We start from the raw sequence: 23,072 nt of genomic DNA, 5'->3' as shown, positions 1-23,072 counted from the left end.
AATGAGCTCATTTTACCATGTGGGATTTGAATCTACAATCTTTGGATGTGAGAACACTACCAATGGATTACACCAATAGATTTTCTGCACATCAATTAAAAAGATGTACAGTATAAGAATTCCTACCCCTCAGGCTCATACCACCTCTTGGCTAAGCATTGTGGAATTAGAGGTTTACTTTACTGATTTTCCTTCCCTGTTTTTATCAGTACGCAACTGGAGCCTATATTCTTCTCTTTTTCACAGTGTTTAAACTGGACTTGTAACAGCTGCTAAATTTGCTCTAATCCAGAGGTGGGCAAACTATGGCCCGCGGAACCATCCTGCCTGGCCCTTGAGCTCTGGGCCGTGGAGACTAGCCCCCCGCCCCTCCCGTGCTGTCCCCCCTCCCTTGCAGCCTCGGCTCGCCATGCCACCAGTGCTCTGGGCAGCAGGGCTGTGAACTTCTGCTGGGCAGCGCTGCATCTGAGCAGCATGGTAAGGGGGCGGGGAGCAGGGGGGTTGGATAAGGGGCAGGAGGTTCCAGGGGGCAATCAGGGGACGGGGGGGGGGGGGCTGAAGTCCTGTGGGGGCAGCAGTCAGGGGACAAGGAGCAGGGGGGGTGGATGGGTCGGTGGTTCTGAGACCAGGCAGTGGGAGGGGACAAATGGGGACAGGGGACAAATGGGGGCGGGGGACAAGCTGTTTGGGGAGGCGCAGCCTTCCCTACCTGGCCCTCCATACAGTTTCGGATCCCCAAGGTGGCCCTCAGGCCAAAAAAAGTTTGCCCACCCCTGCTCTAACAATGGTACCTAAGACTTGACAACACTTTGCTTGGGCATAACATTCTCTATCTTAGAATGACCAGGTTGAATTTATTGCCAACACTAGCACAGAGACCAAAAGTCTTTTAGAACTTCCCCAGGTGTCCAAGGGCAAGAAAACTAATTTTCCACACATGTACCAGAAACAGTTCAGTACATCAGCAGTCTCCAAAGTGGGGTGCGCAAGAGGATCCTTGAGGGCAGGGCCGGCTCCAGACCCCAGCGCGCGCGTGGGGTGGCATTTTGCCGGGGAGGTGCGGCAGGCGGGTCCGGCGGACCTTCCGCAGTCAGGCCTGTGGGAGGTGCACCGGAGCTGCCGGACGAGCGGACCTCCCGCAGGCATGACTGCGGAGAGTGCGCTGGTCCCGCGGCTCGGGTGGACCTCCGGCGGACCTTCCGCAGTCATGCCTGTGGGAGGTCCGCTAGTCCCGCGGCTCCGGTGCGCCTCCCGCAGGCATGACTGCTTGGGGGTACACGGCAGGAGGAGTGGTTTGGGTTTTTTTTTTTGTTTTGGCAGTTTGGGCTGGAGTCCAAGTGGCTTTTTTTTTCTTTTTTTTTTGCACTTTGGCAAAAATGGTAGAGCTGGCACAGCAGGGGATGCATGCTCAAAAATTTTTTACTGATAGGGTGCACGATCAAAAAAGTTTGGAGACCACTGCAGTACATGGCAGTTAAAACAGATCTACTAATTCATACTCCTAACATTACTGAGCAGGACCCATTGTGATCGGAAATAGTTATGCCCATTCATTACCCCAATGACAAACTACCTCCTTTTCATCACTATGCTGAGTCCTTTGCTTGGGAAGAAGGACATAAGCATTGTTTTAATTGACTTTATAATAATAGTAGTATCTTATTTCTGCATCCTAGGCAGATTTTTGTTTTAAATAAAAGCAGGCCACATTCTGTTAAAATTAAAACAAACTGTGACTTTATCATTTGATTAATGAAAACATGAGGTCAAGTCCAGTGTGGGACCAGCCACACATTTCTATACTGTATGTATAAGAGTAATTCATCATCTACTGTACAGAAACAAACATGCTCAGATAATGCTATTTACACATTAATGTTTTACTAGCAGAGAAATATCAATGGCAAACTGCAGAGTATATAGACACGTACTAAGTACATCACAGCATTAGTTTAAATTAGACTTTTTTAAAAAGAAAGTTCCCAGAGCAAATAGGTAACTAAAAGCCATGTTTGTGCTAGCATTTTCTGTGTTAAAGAACATAAAGGTTTCAAAGCAGGTGGCATCTTCTGCATAGAGTTTTGAAGCCTGTGCTTGTGGCACAAGCACATTACAGAAACATGTTGAAGGCTTGCTAAGGGACTGATCATCTGAAACATGGTTTTGACTTACGTTGCTTAGCGTGTCTGACATGGTTCCTCCGTGATCAACTGGATGCTCTAAAAACTATTTTTAAAGCTAACCATAAATAATTAAATACCCTGAATATAGTGAAAGGCTTTACTCTCAAATTTAGATGTTACAGCTCCTTGTTTCCACTTTAGAAACTGAGTAGCAGTTAAAATAATTCAGAATAATTTATCTACCAGTCCCCAGTGCACTTAGCTTCTCACTCCTACATTTTCAAAGAGTCATATAGGATTAGGCACACAACTGCCACTGATTTTATGCATATAGTAGTAGTGAAGTTATGTGGGATAGAGATTTGTTTAACAGATTCCAGCATTGCCAACTCCCACAATTTTATCAGGACTTTAGCAATTCTGGCATGTTTTTAACTTCTCATGAAAACCTGATCAAAAGCTGCAAACTCATGAATCTTCTCTTATTCAAAATTGAAAATATCTTGTGTTACTGCCCATGGGGCTGAGGAGAGCAAGATGGCCGATACTTCCCTACAGTCTGTGTGCACATGGAAGTGAGGCTGCCTGAGAAAGTTGCCTGAGATCTTCCACTGTTTTCAGTGAGATTGAAGCCATGTCCACAGGCAAAATGGCTGCCACTCCAGGGTTCCTAGGGCTAGACAGGACACCAGGGCTGTGAGAAGCAGTAGAGACTCTGAAAGGAAGATGGGGAAAATGGAGGGGGCTGATCATAGAATTGCAGGGAAATGGTGGGGGCAGAGAATAGTGATGGCAATCTGATGGGAGCTCTCCTAGCCTGGTGATAGGCAATGTTGCCAACTCATGAATTGATTGCAAGTCACAGTATTTTGGCACCTACAGGAAGAGATATCACTATGACGCGAATAGCTCCTTCTATCCCACAATTTTCAGAGCTGGGCTTGCGGGCAGAGCTGTGTGTGTGTGTGTGAGAGAGAACCCTGGGGCTGAGGATAGAGACCTGTCCTGCCACTGAGCCCTACCTTCGTGTATGGTCCTAGAGCAGCGAGAGAGGGGCCTGGGGCAGCAGAATGGGGGAAGGGTGATGCTGGTGGATCCTGGATGGAGAAGTCCCAGCCAGTAATAAGAAATGAATGTCTGTTCCCCTCTCATAGGGATGAGGGCAGCAGTCACCACCTGAGCAGCTAGGGAGAGGTGTATATATGTGTTTGTACTAAAGGTTGACTTTTCAACCTGAAATTCCCACACATAGTGGCAGAGGAATAGAGAGGAGTTAAAAAGTCAAAAGAGACTTTAAAAACAAAACAAAAACAAACAAGGATTTGTTTGTTTAAAAATATCTTGTGATTTTTTGGGGGCAAGTCTCAATTTTAGAGGGTTCTGACTAATGATTTTGGTTCTCTTAAGATTGGCAATACTGAAGTTCTGTTGTATATACACTATTTAATTTAAAAAAATCCTGCTGGGGAGTAGTATAGGACTGTCCTTATAGGTTCCAATAATTATCAAGTACTGCATGATTTTGGTGCTGGCTGTAAAGAAGGAAGGATTCTGTAAACCAGAACCCTTTGCTCAGACATCTAGTTACAAAATTTTCAGTACAGTGCCTCACTACTGTACTCACATATAAATGAGGGCCAATCTATATTTAGCCCCAATTGAAAGAAACACTTATAAAATAGCAAAAATATACGTTAAGCACACAAGAGATTGATGTTCCACTGCACCAAAGAAAGGCTGTGTCAGCATCAGGAATCCTGCCCTGGTTTATCACTGAGGTTGGGGCCCCATTTTGTTAGGTCTATACATACATAGAGAGTCCCTGCTGTGAAGATCTTACCATGTAAAAATAAGTAAGACAGACAAAGGGGATGGAGGAAAGGAAGAGTTGTTATCCCCAATTTACAGATGAGGAACAGAGAAATTAAGTGACTTGCCCAAGGTCACACAGGAAGACTGTAGCAGAGCAGAAATGAACCCAGCTCTCCTGAGTGCCAATCCAGTGCTTTATCCACAAAGCCCAATCTTTCCTCACACCACATCTCAATATGAATTTGACTCTCTTGTAAGCTTTATCTTCCCCAATCATCCAACAGTTGGATAATCAAATATAACTCAGTGATAGTCCTCTTACAAAAAGATAAAGTAAAAGGGAAAGTCCAATTATTCCCCTAATAACATGGAAGACAAGATGAAAGAATATAGTTTAAAAAAAACAACACACACAATCCAGAGAATTAAATCACTGCTATTTTAATTTATTTAGACCAGAAAGGATAATTACCTTAATGATTTCCAGGTTTCTCAGATACAAATTTTAAATGAGTTAAATCAGATAAACTGGATATCAAAGACTTTACTGCCAGATGCTTTCAGAATAATTGCAAGACATGAGACACAAATGTTTGGACAGAGATGCAAATATTTTCAACAACTCATTAAATAAACTGAACAGGATCGGAAATAGCTGAATGTAGTATAAATATTCAAGGCTGGAAGTGGTCTCAAAGAAATGTCAGATTTGTTATTGTCCCATGATGCAAATATATTGTTTAAAAAAAAATTAGAGCTAGAATAGCTTGTTTATTTAACAATACCACTGCTTTTTGGAGGTGGACAGGTGTTTTTAAATGAAGATAAAAGTGAAATATTCTGATCCCTGACTGGATCTGCCATACTGCAGTTTCCCAAAGGATTACATTTAGAGGACACACCAAAACAGTTGAGATTTATTTCTAGCCTGAAATACATACAACTCATTCCCAGACCTCCATTCCACAAGTACATTACAGCACTACTGCAAATAGCAACGTGTCCTGACAAAATAGCAAGTATTCAACAAAATAACTAGGAGGAGGAACGGTCAGTACTTGTTAGCCATCTGAGTGCAAATGCTCAGCTGACATAGGTGGTCATAGCTCCACTGACTTCATTGGCACTGGGAGCATTTATGCCAGCTGACCATCTGCCCCTTGAACAGTGCCACTTTGGACTTTATCACTCCCTCACCAGGTACTGATCACGCAAGCCTCTGTTTTCCCTGTTGGCTAGATCTCAATCCTAGGAGATCCAGTCCATTTTAAGCCTTGTAAATCCTGCAAAGAGCATAATGGTAACACCACACATCACTGGAGGTCTAACAAAACACACTACAGCAAAAGCTGCTTCCACTGCAGGCTGGAAAGGCTCCCTCAGACTCTCTGTGCATGTCTTAGCAGGACCAACTGGTTGCAGCCAAATGTCAGGTGGGTTGCTGGGAGTAGCTGTGTAAGTGATGCTGGGCTGGGGAGACCATGCAATTGGAAAGGGAAGGCTCCTAGATTAAAATATCAAGAAACTGGAGAAGCAGAGCAAATGGTTTTGAGAAATTTGCCTTCAGACAAAGTAGCAGCAGGGTAAGCACACGTATTCGTCGTTCACCACATCCATAAGCCAAAGTGAGCGTGTGGTTAAAAAACAAAGTCTTGCTTGTTCAGTTCTGTAGCTAGGCCTGGCTGGTTCAGACCATACAGGTAGAATATGCTGTCGTCACTTTGGGTAGATCTAAACTTGACTTTTTAATTGTGTACGAACAGTTGTTAATAGGCCAGACACAAGCATTTGTTCCTAGCTGAGTTTAACCCTAGGTAGCAGAAGGTTGTTTGAGTAGGAATAAAACACTTGTGTCCTGTCTAAAGTTACCATTACTCAATTCTAGTGAATGCAAGTTAAACAAGTAAAAATTCAAGTGTATAGACTACTGAATTCTGCTGGTAGAGGTTACTATCTATGTAACTACAGCCTGGTAGGGAGGGCTGCTGACAGGTTTACCTAGAGTAGCAGAACCCCGACAATCAGTAATGCTTATAGCAAGCTAGTTGTTAAGTATCTACTCACCAAGGATCCTATTCTTCCCTACATAGATAAAACTTAAGAGCGTAGAAACCCTGGGAGTTTGCATACAGAGTCTCTTTCCAATTCTTCTGTCTTTTGGGAAAATGCAGGGAGGACATTTGTTCCCATCCCCAGAAGGAGACAGGAGATGTAGCCCCTCAAACCAATGGATCTTGGAAGATTTGTCAAAAGGGTTAGAGCAGAAATAGAAAAGTTCCCGAGAAGGGCAATGAAAATTATTACAGGCAGAAAGTCTTCCAAGTGAGGATGTGACAAAGTATTACATAATGAACAGAGTAAATCTGGCTTTGCTATTAAGCCTCTCATAATACGAGAAACAAGATGACACACCATAAAAAGAATAAATTTCCAACTGATAAAAAGTCATGGAATTTTTAATATACACACACAAAGCTATGATGGACTCTCACAAAACAGTACTGAAGCAGAGAGCATAGCATGGTTTAAAAAAATCCCATTTAAATAAGAGTAATAAAAATACAGTTACACAGGGTAAGATAAAATGGCATGCTGCAAACAAACCACTAACTGCCTGGGGCTAGGAAGAAATGTCCCACTTGCTTAGGTTATTGTATAATGGTCCAGTGTGGGGGCTTTATACTTTCACATAAAGCATCTGGTACTAGCAATGGTCAGAGACAGGATACAGGACTAGATGGAATACTGATCGGCAGCAGCATGGCAGTATCCATGTTCCTCAATGCCTCTCTTGTATTGAGGATACCCTGACATTGGAAATGAATGCCCTTGACTGAGAGATGTAGATCAGATCTGCTAGATCAGAGTCACTGCTGGGGCTCTACTCCCCCACTGCAGGATATGAGTAACATTGCATGAAGTCAGCAGGATTTATATCCTGCAATGTGGAAAACTGGGGCCCCTGGCTACCTCAGCCTTTGATCTTCTGGAAGTGCTGCTTTGATGCTTGCTGAGCAGCTGCCAGGACATAAGCATCTGATACAAATATGTAGTTGTCTAAGTGCCAGCCGCTGTGAGGAGTCAACCAGAGCCATCTCACCACCTCAAGGTCAGAGAAGGAAGGAGGCTGAAGTTTAAAACTACATTTAAGTATACTACTCATAACATCCATTTAAAAGTTAAAATGTCTGAGATTTTTTCTTATGTGTATTAACTACTCTAATTGGATCCATAGAAATGGAGGGAACATTCTTATTTTGTTTAGTTTTCAAGACTGGTGGGAGCAAGAAGAAACTGATGCAGGGTGGGAGGGTCCATAAAGTTCCCAGTGCTTTTTCTTTTGAGCCTGACAAGTGGCTCCTTCTGGGGCCTGACCACAAAGAAGATATTTTCTCCTTCTGTGCATACAAGTAGTTGGATTTCCCAGGTTGTGCAGCAGGACATAGTTTTGATCATCTTCAGCATGCCCACCATTCCGTTTCTTTTCTTAATCAGCATGCAGCCCACCCATCACGTTTCCACTGGCGAGTCCTCTGCTTGAAACTTGTGCACACACAAAAACACCAACACCACTCTCCTCCAGGCACCAGACTTTCCTCTCCAGAATGCTTCCCACTCATAATGGGGATAACCCTCACCTACAACAGAATCATGGATTTTAAGGCCAAAGGGACCATTGTGATCATCTAGTCTGACCCTCTATATAATACAATACAAGTCAGAGAATTACAGCCACTTATTCCTGCATCAAGTGCAGTATATGACTGAACAAGGGCAAGTCCTTCAGCAAGATGGAGTCTTTATATCAAGGCTGGACAACAAAATCAACCATTGGAACATATAATCAAGGAATGTGGTAAATTACCTTCACTGTTGAAAATGTTTCTATCTTTAAACTTCCAGCCATTGGATCTTTTATGCCTTTGCCCACTAGATTAACAGAAATCTTAAATATCAGATATCTTCTCCCCACATAGGCATGTATAAACCAAATAACCTCCTAGCCTTCTCTTTGATAAACAGATTGAGCTCCTTAGGTCTCCCACAGTATGTCCTCCATGTAAATTTAAACCTACAACTGGGTGAATAACTGATTTTTTTTGTTTGTTTGTTTGCTGGCAGTGCCCTATTAAAAAATATATATTTGGTTCAACCCAAACCAAATCAAAAAATTGCAATAAAAAACAGTAAATTGAACACTCACCTGGGCTGTGGAAGACTTGGGTTCAACCCCCCGCCTGATGTGGAGAAGGGATTTAAACTTGGGTCTCCCACTTTGTAGGAGAGCACCCTAGCCACAGGGCTAGGGGATATTCTGGCAGAGAACTCCCTCTAACTCTCCCATTGAAGCTGTTCCACTGTGTGTAAAGAGTCATTGGAGCATTGACTTGAACATGGGTTTCCCCACATCCTACATGATTGTCCTAACCACCAGGCTCGAGTGTCATTTTCACTCTCGTTCCCTAGCCCAATGACCCCATTGCCATTATGAATGATCGCCAATCTTCCCCATCCCTCCATTAACCGCCTCAGACAGAATCTTCAGATTCAGATAGGGATGACTGCTATGCTCACTAGGGGAAGACAGCCACAGCTAAACTTAAACTAAGAAGTATTCGTGACCAACAATTTGTCCTGCATTTTGTTGCTAGCATTCACGATGTGTCTAGAAAGTACTGATATTACTATCAACTTCCGCAGGTTGCCAGCCAAGGTGGAGGAAGAGCATCAGCTCAGGAAGCAGTCTTTAGTTGCGGTATAATATACAAATAAACTCTGTGTTGCTATTGTGCAACAGAGCTAATAATAGGCAACCAAAAATCACAGACCAGATACAGATACTACAGTTGCCTCTGCTGCAGAAACAATTTCAGGTTTTCTAGCATCCCAGTTCTTAACAGTCAAACCCAGGCCTCATTTAAAATGTCCACATCATTCCAGATGGATAATGTCACACAAGAGTTCGTCCAGCAATGCAACAAAAGCAGAAATGTTCTTAAAGAAAGTCTTCTATGGAATCCTCAAATGGGAGACTCTTGATGACCCTACTCTGAGCAAATCTCTAATGCAGTGATTCTCAACCTGTCCAGAGGCCTGTTACCCCTTTCAGGAGTCTGGTTTGTCTTGTGTACCTCCAAGTTTCACCACACTTAAAAACTACTTGCTTACAAAAATCAGACATAAAAATACAGAAGCTTCACAGAACATTTACTGAAAAGTTGCTTGCTTTCTCCTTTAATCATATTACAAAATAAATCAATTGGAATATAAATAGCATACTTACATTTCAGTGTATAGTATATAGAGAAGTATAAACAAGTAATTATATGAAAATTTAGTTTGTACTGACTTCACTAGTGCTTTTTACGTAGCCTTTTTGTAAAACTAGGCAAATCTCTAGAGGAGTTGATGTACCCCCTGGAAGACCTGTGCATAATCCCATGGGTACACACACCCTGGTTGAGAACCACTGATATAAGGCACTATGTACATGAAGATGTTACATTGGATTAGTCTGTTCACTCTAGAAACAGTGAACTAACTATATTGAACTGAACTCTCACCGCTTTGTTATGCTGGTTTAAAGTACTTCCCTTATGAATCTCTGCATACACAGCTCTATGCTTGTTCAAATTAACCATGAAGTTTTCTGGGCAGATATCCTATGGTACAACGTTCTGCCACTCATCTGTGTGCAGTGGTATTCTCAGTGTGCTGTGGGATGCCTACTAGAACTTACAGGAATTCTGAGACTTAGTGTCAAACTCCCATCATTCGTCTCCTGGCATCTGTAATTTGCAAGTGCCATTTTCGCATTGCTGTCAGGCAGCATGGAAGACATGCACTGTGATCAGATGATTTTTCCCCCTCAATTTCTTCAAACTTTATCAGCAGAGTTATGATTTTTTTTATAAGTTTCATAGGTAACATAACACTGCTTGAGTTTAAAAAATAACCAAGAACATAGTGCAAACACAAAAGCAATGGAACTGTGGCATGCTCATAGTGTAGCATGCTCACACGCTCCTGTAAACTATTTTCTTGAGGGGGGTGGATTGCAATGGGAAGAGCCTGAAATTTAGTTGCTTGAAAGGGTGATCCCAGTATGGCATGCTCCCCATAGCTTGCAGGACAGTGCTGGGATCAGGCACTGTGCTTGACCTTTGTAACAGAAGGTGCTGCACTGCAGCTACTGCCTCTGCACTGGTTGCATCACATTTTCCAGGGCCACACTCCCTTTTGAGCCTCTGAGTGTGCGCCAGGAAGCCATTCCCTCCACACTTCAGGGCTTCCCAGCCCTCTGCTGGGCTGCAGTCATTCATCCTTTGAACACTGCCTCTTGCCTTTTTCTCCTTCTGAGGTTTGTCCCTCTCTTGGGAGGTGATAAGTCCTCTGTATGTGCAAGCTGGGGCATTGCAGGTGCTGAGGGAAGTCAGAAAAAGCCCAAGTATTTATCTTCCCAATCCTAGTTGCTGTGCCAGCGCTGATAAAGGGCTGCTTTTCCCACCATTTTGGGATGCCATTCCCATCTCCTCTTCCCATGCTGGGGTTTGCTTTGAGACAATATGTTGTTTTTCAAGTTTCCCCCACCTTGTATAGCGCTGTAAAAATGTCGGGTGGGTGTAGGCAGCCTAGTACTTACATGTGCACTTCTGCAGGCTGTCATATCCCTCTGAGACAAATTCCCCAGGAGACACAGAAGGGTCCTATTAAAAAAGGCAATGGGCAAACCAGAAAGCTACACAGCCCTGTTATTGGCTAGGAGGGTGATGCTCCAATTGCTGCAGGAGTCGAAGGAGGGAAACACTAGCTATATACAGGTATCCCAGCAGAGGTGCATTGCCTTCTGTCTTAGGAATGTATATAGCCCCTATCACAATAGTATCGAATGCCTCAACACCCCTGTGGAGGTAGAGGATTATTCTTATTCCCATTTCACAGATAGGGAACTGAGACACAGAGAAGCTAAGTGACTTGGCCAAGGTCACACAGGAAGTCTGTGGTGGGGCAGGGAACTGAATTAGTGTGCCTCAAATCCTAGACTAGGGTACTAATCATTGGACCATCCAACCTCTCCATCTCTCCATGTAATTTGTGCACACCAAGAGAGCACTGTCTGTATCTTAAATTCTCTTTATGACACTCTCCCCTCAGTATAAGGTGCACTGCCAAATATATAAAACTGCAGTAGTTCTTCTGAACCCAAGAGTTCCAGACAGCCAGGAATGAATGCCTTATGGCTTAAAAACATCTATGCATTCTGAAATATCTTTGAAGGCTGGTTGGGGGAATTTCTCAAAATCTCACGTTAGCGAAAAGCTGAGGGCATTTGTAGAACTTTGAGCCAAGCTATTTTCTATTGCTGTATCTGCCATGCAAAGCAATTGATTTTTAATCACCATGGTGCTGACAGGTAATAATTGGAGATATGCCAATCTCCTAGAACTGGAAGGGACCTTGAAAGGTCATTGAGTCCAGCCCCCTGCCTTCACTAGCAGGACCAATTTTTGCCCCAGATCCCTAAGTGGCCCCCTCAGAGACTGAACTCACAACCCTGGGTTTAACAGGGCAATGCTCAAACCACTGAGCTATCCCTCCCCCCCAGCTTCAGTGGCGAGAAAGGTTCCACAACAGCAAGCGGCTCAGGAAGGAGACTTGGCCAAGCAGCTGGAGAGAGGCTCCCAGCTCCATCGAACATAGTGGTGGACAGCTGGTACCCAGAAAAGGCTGTTTTGTAATACAGCCCATAATACTGACTGCTACAGCTCCCCTTTGCAGCATTTTCAGGCTGGCTGCTGGTAGAGCTCTGTTCCACTGCATAGGGTTCCTGTGTAATCTCTGAATCTACTGGGTCTCACAGTTCTTGCCTGCCCAGAAAAAATCCCTCCTACTTAGATCCCCTGGATTTTAGGGCAGTCAAAAGCACCTTCTGGGGATTCTGGCTGCTTTCTGGAAAGTTTTCCATCACATCACTTTTGTGTCGTGGCGGTGGCATGAGTATCCCTTCGAAAAATGCAATTCCAGGTACTAACAGTATGGGAAGGTAGTGGGAGCATTACTAGAGGTCCTGTTCTGGTCCTTTGCCTTGTGCTGGTGCTCCTGGGCTTTGAATCAGCACTTGCCCCACCTCCAGGAACGTTCCCTCATCTTCATTTGCTCAGAATGCATCTGGTAGATGTCTGCATTCTGGTGACTTCTCCAGACTGGACTGAACATGCAGCTCTCCAAAGAGGGCTGGCAATCCCAGGAGCTTTGCAAAGGTCTACATGGAAGCAGGGACAGGTGAGCATAGCTGCTATAACTGGTATATGACTAGGTGTGACACCTCACCTGGTATCCATAAGGGTTACACCTGGCTAAGTGCTAATGTAACCCACACACCTCCTGGGGGTAGTGTTTTGTTCCATCTAGGGGCACTGAGACCACTTAGGGTACGTCTAGACTACTCGCCGGATAGTAATTGATCTGCGAATCGATGCCTGAACTCCACCTCGGCAGGAGGAGTAAGCAGCGTCGATGGGGGAGCCGCGGCAGTCGGCTCACCACCGTGAGGACGGTCAAGTAAGTCGAACTAAGATACACAACTTCAGCTATGGTATTCGCATAGCTGAAGTCGAAGTATCTTAGACCGATCCCTCCTACCCCCACCCCCAGTGTAGACCAGCCCTTAGAGAGAGAAAATGAGTCTGCCCTGCAGCCTTAGCTAACAGCCAGTTGGCTTTTAGCGCATGCAGTAGAGCAGGAGTCAGCAACCTTTCAGAAGTGGTGTGCAGAGTCATCGTTTATTCACTCTGATTTAAGGTTTCATGTGCCAGCAATACATTTTAATGTTTTTAGAACGTCTCTTTCTATAAGTATATAATATATAACTAAACTATTGTATGTAAAGTAAGGTTTTAAAAATGTTTAAGAAGCTTCACTTAAAAATTAAATTAAAATGCAGAGCCCCCAGGACCAGTGGCCAGGACCCGGGCAGTGAGAGTGCCACTGAAAATCAGCTCACGTGCCCCCTTTGGCACATGTGCCATAGGTTGCTTACCCCTGCAGTAGAGGCTCATGCACTAAATTCCAGAGGTCCCTGGTTTGATCCCGTCCACTGATAACCGAGGTCTGTCAGCATTACACTAGCATTTAAACAGAGAGATGACACCCAATTAAGAAGACTCTGAAGCAATGGAGGGCACACAGGCAGGCTGATTCAGGTGTGACGCAGGGCAGTGTGGGATAGCATTGGGAAGACTACCAGCAGTGGAATAGTTAGGAAAGGGACCACATGTACCTTAAAGTGAACAAACTCAGTGCAAAAGTAGAGTTACTCCTGTTCCAAGAGGGATCACTTGCTGCAGCCTAAGACACGAAAGAATTTTCGTAACTTTTTTTTTTTTTAAAATGTGTGTTGCCACCATGAAGCAAACAATCTACAGTTACTCTGATGTAACATCCATGTGCAGACAAGCCCCAAAGGAAGCTGGTTTGTTGATAACAGAAATACGGTTCACTGTGGTTCTACTGTTCATTGCACTGGCTCCTGTGCGGAGGGGGCATATAGGTATGGCTGAACTACCACAGTGGCCTGTGAACGGGTTTTTGCCTGCAGCAGAATAGCCGATACCTCCTGACTACCGTGCTTGGCCAAAAGTAACTTGTTCAGACGTCTCCGCCCTTACAAAGAAGATCTACATACACATTTTTCTCCAGGCGGGCCTTTTTAACTTAACTCCACAGGATGAGCACTGGTGTAGTCTAGCTTTAGCTCTCTGCCTGATGAAGCAGCAGCTGCAGATACTGGGGAAGGCAGATAAAACCCCTCACCCACCCACCCCAAACCAATACATCTGTGCAGAGAGCCCAGGAACAGACCACCAGCACAGTAATAAGGCACAAAGTAAAACTGAATTGCTGCTGGCTACCTCCCCGAAGAAAAATAAAGTTGAGCAAGTGTGCGTTTGAACCTTTGCACCTGCAGGAACAATTGCCTCTGCTCTTAAGACACCCCTCGGAGAAGGGGGAAGTAAACTTTGGCAGGAGAACACTATGGGCAGTTGTTCCTGTGGCATGGCCCCAAATGACAACTCTGCTTTGACCCACACACCCCTCCCCCGCACCCTAACAGTCACAAGAATGGAGCCAACCTTTCCCTGATGCAGGGCCAGCGTGCTTTGGAGAGACAAAAAACTAACTGAAAAGTGAAAGAGCATCTTAAGCTTAGACTTTTTTAAAAGCCCCTTGGAGGAAAACATTGCAGCAACAGGAGCCTCCAGTGAGTTGAGCAGCTGTTTGCTGGTGTCCAAATCACTCTTTTTTTAAAGTTAGCATTATAGTCTTGCACCTGCAGTTCTTAAATACAGTCATCATCCAAGTCCTAGTAACCAGATGATTAATATAGTTTAAAAAAAGGGCCAAAAGCATAATATCCATAAATCTCAGCCAATTCTTCACATGCAAGATTAGCTCAAATATAAAGGAAAGGGCATTATAAAATAGTCCCATGATAATGCTTAAAACCTTTTTTTTTTTAATATACTGAAACATGCACGCCCCAGCCATGGCCTGTAATAGCTGTTGGAGGTACTATAGCCATGTGCCTAACACAGCATTAGGCAAGTACCACTGCAATTCTTGTATTGATAACATTGTTCCTGAGAGCTGGAGATATGTTCACTGACTTGGACAAGAAAAGACAGTGAAATAAGTTATGGAAGTGGTTAATGCAAATGAATGTTGGATAGCATGATCATTCAGATTCAGATGGGGGCTGGCAATGAAAGAAAACTCTGAGAATGAAACTTCTGCAAGAACAACATGACTTCTAGTGAAAATGTGGCAGTAGTTCCCACATGAGGGGCTTCATCCATTCTAACACAGCAGACTATTGACTATTTATCCTAGTCATCAATGGTTACTTTATAATCCAGTTTAAGTATAAGGGGTTTACTTTATCTAACATGTTCTAAACTTATTGTGATTCCAAGATGTTTTTGCACCCAGAAGTCTCTCCCCACTTTCTTACATGAGATGGAAGAATAGAACTATCAGGTATTCTGCTATGCCTTTGATACTTGAAGAACTGGAGCCATTTGTAAGCATTCACAAACACTATAACCAGGAGAGAATACTGTAGGCAGAAGGGATCTTATCACTTCGGGGTCTTAGGCTAGACTTGAGGGCCTAACTTGGAAAATGTGTCCCTTAGTGACTTACTCAAAGTAACACACTAAGCAGAGCATTGAATAGAATCCAGATCTCTTGAGCCCCAAGACTATGCAAGACACACCTAAGATACTTTTGGTGTATGGACAGACAGCTCATGAAAATGAACTCCTCACTAGAGCTGGTCAAATATTTTCAATTTTCACTACAGTACAGAATTTCCTAACAAATTCAGGGGTGCAATCCAGAGAGAAGATAAGCATCAGCGTTTATAGTGAAGGTGGTTTTAGGTTTTTATTATAAATTATTAAAGCACTGACCAGGTTAAACCTAGCTAAGATGACGGGCAGACGAACACACATACTAAGCAGAAGAGATGTGACCTAGGTAATTCTGTATGTTCAGATGGGCTAACATAGCTAGGAAACATTATGCAGTATAGATAGGTTCAAACCAAACCCAGGATCTGACTCTCCTCCCAGTTTAGGCTCCAATCCTACATATATTTATGCTCATGTTTAACTATATTCACAAGTAAACCTTTGCAGTTCAATGGAACTACTCCTATGAGTAAAGTTAAGCATGTGCATAACTATTTGCAAGATCAGGTCCTCTGGGAAATCCATAAGCAGGTTCTTATTCAGAATCCACTCTCTCTCTCTCACACACACACACACACACTAAAGCCACCGCCTCTCATATTTACATAAAATGTATCCCCAATCACTGACTTCTTTCTAAGGGTCACAATGCAAATCTTCAAATTATGTTTGCTATCCAAGTAAAATTTATTTAGAACATTTTAATTGTCTCTCACACACCCCCCATTATCATTAACAATTCTCTCACCATCTAGATGACTGGAGGAAGAGGGGGCTCATCCACTGATGCTCATCCATCAGGCTGCCAGGGAAACTGAGTAGTGTTATTCACTGGGTGAATAACAGGATTTAACACAATGCGCTCTTTGAAGTCAGTGAGAGTTTGACCCTTGACTTCAAACAGAGCAAGTCCCAAATTCTGTGTTTGGGGAGTTAGGGATTTGTCTGAGGAAGATTAGAGTGAGGTTATTTACCAGATTTAAGGCATCTGAAGAAATGTACTAGCTTATTCTAAATAGAGTTAGCTAGGTTGCAAAATTAAATAAAAGCCTAAAGAAGGGAATGAGTAGTTTTGCTAATGGTCAGAAAAGACCCACTGATTGAGATGGCAGTGTTTATTTCAATTAATCAAGCAAAGTCAAAATTAAGAGTATTATTGTCAGTTGAACCCAGAGTGCAGGAATGAACATCTTTGAACACAAACTACTTCTATTGTTGGTTACTAGATTTGCTAATGAGGAAAGTCCAGGGCCTAGTTCTCCTCCTCTCATTGTTACAACTCCATTGACTTCAGAGGAATTACTGCCAATTTACACCAGTGTAAGTTAAAGGAGATTCGGTTCCACAATATTTGCCCTTTCATTCTTAACTAAGAAAATGTGTTGCTTTCAGTATGGCAGCATGCCTAATAATTAAAGTTATAAGATGAGCTTAATTACAACCAAATCTTCAGTCATTAAAGTAGCACTGTAAGAATAGAGTGTCTGAACACACTCAATAACCCAAGCATACAGAATGCATTAACAAAAGTACAGCCTGGCTTTAGAACAGGATGTTTTGAAGCCACTTCTAATTCACAAATGATACTTGGAGGTTAATAGACCAGGGTTAATAGACAACCCATATTATAACTTAGAATATGTTGATATGAGATGTGTTCTGTTGCTAATAAGGGAGAGATGCCTCAGTTGATAACACTATTTTTGTTTGTGGTTAAGCTAAACCACTAGTTCTGTAAAGAGCTCCTCTGCACATGATTAGATTAGTTACAATGCTCCTTGTCTGAGTTTAAGAATGAACAATGCCCAGTTGGATTTTGGTCATAATCAGTCTTGGTTTACATCAGTGGTCCTCAACCTTTCCGTGTGGCGGGCACCAGACAACTAGCCACTGAGGAGCGTGGCCGCCGGACAAGCAGCTGCCGAAATGCGGCAATGACAAGAAGCGTCGCTGCCTAAATGCCAGCGAAATGGCACCGCATTGGGGACCCTTGGTTTACATTAAATATTTTAATTTTAAGTCAAACAACTTCATGCAGTAATGATGATTTAGTAATAGATTCAATGTGAAAATTCTGAATGTATGGGATTACAACTGGACTATGGCATAATTTATGCAAAATTAATGATTCTATAGTTGAATGTAGTAACTAGTTCCACCATCAAGCTCCATTCTTGGCTGTTTGCAACTTGAAGGAAAGACCTGTTGTGAGCAGATTTTTAATGGGATACGGTCAGCTTAAAACTAACATGATTGTAATAAAAACAAAAGCCCCAATATTGCAAGCTGTAGCACACAGATGGATTTCTTCAGTCCCATTGACTCAATTTGACTTCCCACTCAAGTCAATGGAAGTTGCGAGTCCTCAGCACCTCTCATGAACTGATAATTGGTTATCGCTAATGTCTACAACTGATACTTTGCCAACTAAAATTACACAGAACTACCTTTATGCCACTAGCAAAAGTGACAAAGATTCAGTGAAGTTATAAAAACTAATGCCCTGATCCAGCAAACACTTATGCATGTCTAACTTTACACACATGCATCCAACAAAGTGGGTATTCACCCACGAAAGCTCATGCTCCAATACGTCTGTTAGTCTATAAGGTGCCACAGGACTCTGTCGCTTTTTACAGATCCAGACTAACACGGCTACCCCTCTGATACTTTACACACATGAACAGTCTCATATGTAAAGTTAAGCACAAAACAGTTTGCAGGATCAGTGCATTAGTTTATTTTCCTTGCACAGGAACCTTGTATACATCAGCATGGAATAATAATCTGCACTCTAATATTTTACATTTGGTATGTATATATAAACCTAATGTACATACATGTCAATTCACATTCCAATCAGCTCTTAATATTTACATTTTTAATTACCAACAAACCAAGTGGTTACAGTTAAAGGCTGGCCCTAATCAGAATTTCTCCAAACACTTTCTCCTAACTCTGTTCCTAGTCACTCTTAGGGAACACTTCTTGCAATAGCCAAGCACAGCATGAATTACAGAGCGCATTGCGTGGCAGTGTGGGTTTACAATAATGTAGTTCTTGTGAAACCTGTAGAGCTAAATTTTAGTCTTCATATTAGGGTAGGTCTTCACTTACCTGCCCCGTCGACGTGGCGAGTTCGACTTCTCGGAGTTCGAACTATTGCGTCTGATATAGACGCGATAGTTCGAACTCCGGAAGCGCCGCGGTCGACTCCGGTACTCCACCACCGCAAACGGCGGTGGTGGAGTCGACGGGGGAGCCGCGGACTTCGACCCCACCGCGTCTGGACGGGTAAGTGGTTCGAATTAGGGTACTTCAAATTCAGCTACGTTTTTCACGTAGCTGAATTTGCGTACCCTAATTCGACTCCCCTTATAAGTGTGGACCAGGCCTAAGTGATTATATAAGGGAGCGGAAGGAAGAGAATTAACTCAATTGTTTCTAGAACCCAACCATTGACTGTGGAGAGTGTCTGACATGCCTTCAAAATAAGTGCTTTATCAGTTATGCAGCTACATTGCCAACGCACTCCTGCAATTTGCCAAAGAGAGCAGGCGGGCTGCATCTGGTAAAGAGAAGGCAATAATCACAATATAATGCCAATGCCCTGGATACTTTCCCTAATGTTGGAGTGCAACAATACAAGACATGGGGTTGTTGCTGGCATAGGCCTGTGGTTTTCTTTTTTAGGCCTTTGAAGGACAGAGCAACATCATTCACTAACAGGGAGAAAGTTTTTTTATTTTAAAGCGAGCCTGTATTAGAATCATAGAATATCAGGGTTGGAAGGGACCTCAGGAGGTCATCTAGTCCAACCCCCTGCTCAAAGCAGGACTAATTCCCAACTAAATCATCCCAGCCAGGGCTTTGTCAAGCCTGACCTTAAAAACCTCTAAGGAAGGAGATTCCACCACCTCCCTAGGTAACCCATTCCAGTGCTTCACCACCCTCCTAGTGAAAAAGTTTTTCCTAATATCCAACCTAAGCACCCCCGCTGCAACTTGAGACCATTGCTTCTTGTTCTGTTATCTGCTACCACTGAGAACAGTGTTCAGAAGACCTGGGGTTTCACACTGGGTCAGTAACCAAGCACATGCTGCTGCTGGACCTTTACCGCAGGGTCAGGTTTCAGTTAGGGGCTTTGACTGCACTTTAGTACAACAGGAAAACCCTTCTGACCCGCGGAGGGTTGAAAGGGCCGTGGCGAGGCCGGGCCAAGCTGACCGGGGAGAGCCCAGAGCTTTACCCCCGGGGACTTCAGAGCCTCCTCAAACAGAGCAGCAAGATCCCCCGCGTCAGGCGAGACGGCACCAAAAATCCCAAGGCGAGGGGCGGCCCCGCCCGGGCAGCTGCAGCGCCGCCGGGGACTGGGCTGGTTACCTGGGCAATCTCCCCCTGGGCAGCGCGGCTCCGCATCCTCCTGCCGGCGGGCGGCGGCCGGCGCAGCTGAGCGGCCTCGCGGGAAACACCGGACTCCTCCTCAGGGCGCCGGGGCCAGGCAGAGGCTGGCTGCGGTGTGAGACTCACCGCCAACTTCTCCCCTCCTCACAGGGGCCGGGGCTTGGCAAAACCGCTGCGGAGCTTCCTCTGGGCGGGCAGGACACGGGGCAGCTGGGGGCCGGGCTCCCTCGCCATGCTGCAGAGCGGACGGCGCTTGCACCTGCTCTCCCCAGCGCCTCTCCCCCAGCCTCCCCGGCACCTCCCACCTGCCCCCAGCTGGCTGGAGCCCTCGATCCCCAGCGTCTGTCCCCTCACTCCCCCTGCCCCCACCTGCCCGGAGCCCTCGATCCCCAGCGTCTGTCCCCTCACTCCCCTGCACCCAGCTGGCTGGAGCCCTCAATCCCCCGGCGTCTGTCCCCTCCCACCTGCCCCCAGCTGGCTGGAGCCCTCAATCCCCAGCGTCTGTCCCCTCCCACCTGCACCCAGCTGGCTCTGTGCCTAGCGTCTGTCCCCCGCACACAGGTGGCTTTAGGACTCAATGCCCAGGATTTATCCCCCAACCTCCTCTGCTCAGCTGGCTCCTACCCCACAGCTGGCTCAACGCACCCAGCTCCTGGACCTTGCCCCAGCTACCTGCAGGCTCAGTGCGGGTTCCTCCCAGCTACAGCCTCTCCCCGGCTCTCCTGTAGGCAGCTGGCTCTAAGCTTTCATTGCCAGGGCTTCCCTCGCCTGCCCCTTGACACGGCTGGAACTGGGCTCAGCCGCTCCCCGCCTGTCTAACCTGCAAGCGATTCTGGTGCCGCAGCCCTCTGCCTTCTTCACTTGCCTCCCCAGGCACTGGCTTCCTTACCTGCCCAGCGCGCTCCTGGACACCGGCTGCGGCAGCCTTTCCCTTGGGTCCTAACGCCTGACAAGTCTAGGGCTGCCAACGGGGGAGTTTCCAAGCCTGCAGCCCCAGCCCGCTGTAAATCTCATCTGTCCTCCCTCAGTGGAGCGGTTCCCCTTGGTTAGTGATTGATCGCTCCTGTTAGGAGAGGAGGGAGCTGGTTCCCCTGGTAAATTCGCGTCTGCGAGGCTGACCGCAGCGCCTCACAGGTGTGGCTGCTTAGGGGATTTCTGAGAAGGGCAAAACTCAGGAAACATTTCATTAAATTAGCTTCCCAGTTACTGTGATACGTAGGTGCTCATCCTGCTCCCACTGAAGTCAATGGCAACATTCCCGATGAACGAATTGGGACTGGGATTAGGCGTTTAGTATCAGGATTGGGCCCACATACTATGGTGCTGAGTGCACTAAAACCTCTATAGAAGAGACTATTTAGGGAGGAGTGAATTATTACTTATATTGGTATAATGCCCAAAGGCCCCAGTCAGGAAACAGCTCCCCATTGTGCTAGGCACTGTACTGTAAAGCCCCCCAGTCTTCACAGTCTATACAGTGAAGCAATTCAGAATTTTCCCCAAGAACATTTGCTCATTTCTAGACTCACTCACTAACAATGTTTCTTGAGATTCCAAAATGTTTACATAAGTTCAGTGTTTAGGTAGGTCCTCTCTTTCCTCCACTTCCCCTTCCTCCCTTCCAGTTCTGGCAAAAATCAAAACCAGAAATCCCTTGAGAGAGGCTCTACTTGTGGCATTTTCAGCTGTAGAAATGGAAAATAGAGACACCAGGCACTCAGGATTTCCAGTGCAATTCTGCAGAGTCTAGAATTTTGGAAAATTCAAAAAAGTCTCCAAATTTTGAGTGATCATACTAAATGCACCTGAACTATAGCGCTTTTGAGGTTTCCCCAGTCTGAGAATATTTAAAATTCATATTGTCACAGATCTGATGCCAACTATGAATATCATGTCTGTCACCATGTTATGTGGCATGGCCACATGAAACTTCAGAGCCTCAACTCTTCCTACTCCAAAAGCATAGACTCTTACAATCTCTGTCACCAGTACAGAGCCAACCCCCACGTGGTTGAGCAGCCCTTATTCTCTCCAGCAGAGGGCACACTAGCTAGTATGCTACAATATTTTAAAGGCATAAAAGTAATTTGCTACTATTTCTAAAACATCTGTTTGTCTGAAGCTTACTTTAAATAAATCTTTCAAGGCATCACTTTACATTTAATTGATTTGAACAATATATTTTTACTGTTCATGACAACAGTTGATTTAATAGATTCCAAGGCCAGAAGGGACCTCAGTGATCATCGAGTCTGACCTCGTGTATAACACAGGCCATGGAACTTCCCCAAATAATTCCCAGAGCAGATCTTTTAGATAAACATCCGATCTCAATTTTAAAATTGTCACTGATGAAGACTCCACCATGATCCTTAATAAATTGTTTCTCTCATTGTTAAAAAAAATTCTCCTTTTTTCCAGTCAGAATTTCTGTAGCTTCAACTTCAACTTCCAGCCACTGGATCACATTATACCTTTGTGTGCTAGATTGAAGAGCCTATTATTAGATAGTTGTTCCCCATGTAGGTATTTATCGTCGTCGGCAATCCCTCAAGGTCGAGGATGATTTTTCACAGGTTTTATTTTTCATGGGTCCTTTGGTGACTGAAGAGTCCAATTCTTGTGCCACAGGCTCATTGGCAGACATTGCAGGTGGTGTTGGAAGATACGGTTGGGCCACGATTGCTGCATGACTGTTGTCTTTCTTTTGTTTTCTGGTGTTTTTCTGAGACCAGGGCAAGGCGATTTTCCTCAAAAGTAGATGTTCCCTCTCTGACAAGTCTTCGCCAGTTATCCCTATCCTGTGCTGGTGTCTCCCAGTGTGCTGTTTCGATGCCACGTCTCTTGATGTTTACCTTGAGGATGTCTTTAAAGTGTTTCTTTTGGCTTCCTCATTTCCTTTCCCCTTTGGTGAATTGGGCATACAGCAGTTGTTTTGGTAAGCATACATCAGCATCTATTCCTTGTCCAGCTTTCAGGATTTAAAACTAGGGTTTTGCGGGGGCACACAGCAAAGGGTGCCTGGCTCAGGTATATGCTTAGCCATTAAAGAAAGCTGTCATATCCATAGCCTTCTGAGAGAGAAAAGTGCCCAGCAGGCAAGGTCTTTAAACAGCAGAATATAAATTCTTCGCAGCTAGAGCCTGTAAGGAGTTAATACACCTTCCTTGCAGCCAACTTCTGCAGCCAGAGTCTTTCAATTCCATAAAAACTTCTTCAGACTCTGTCCCTTGGGAGGAACAAGGGACAGAGTTCCCTGTTCTCATTGGGAGGAACCCCAAACTGCATCCTGAATAATAAAAAAAAAGAATAATCTCTTTCACTTTTTTCCACTTGCCACCTTGCTTTTTTGTTTAACAGACAACTGGCTTTCTCCTTCTCTTCTCATTGTTTTTTTTTTTTTCCCCCACCCCCAACAGGGGGGGGGTCATCATTTTATATATATAGAGCTGATTATATTTTTTTTTTTTTTTTTTTTATT

General features: G+C 44.5%; 1 protein-coding gene across 6 annotated transcripts in view; it reads right to left on the bottom strand.

Moving 5' to 3' along the window:
* Window positions 1-20,688, bottom strand: part of TC2N (tandem C2 domains, nuclear) — a 45,820-nt gene extending 25,132 nt beyond the window's left edge. Inside the window, exons 1-2 of one of the 6 annotated variants that reach the window (XM_039533478.1) lie at window positions 20,264-20,688; window positions 19,571-19,826 (exon numbers count right to left, since the gene is read on the bottom strand). The gene's annotated coding sequence lies outside the window, so the exon portion shown is untranslated. The remainder of the gene's footprint in view (window positions 1-19,570; window positions 19,827-20,263) is intronic. The other 5 variants (XM_039533479.1, XM_039533475.1, XM_039533480.1 and 2 more) reach the window with 5 other exon arrangements.
* Between the last annotated feature and the right edge of the window lie 2,384 nt (window positions 20,689-23,072).

Source organism: Mauremys reevesii, linkage group 4, assembly GCF_016161935.1.
Source record: "Mauremys reevesii isolate NIE-2019 linkage group 4, ASM1616193v1, whole genome shotgun sequence".
NCBI lineage: Eukaryota > Metazoa > Chordata > Testudines > Geoemydidae > Mauremys > Mauremys reevesii.
This window is presented reverse-complemented; position numbering and strand designations above follow the sequence as displayed.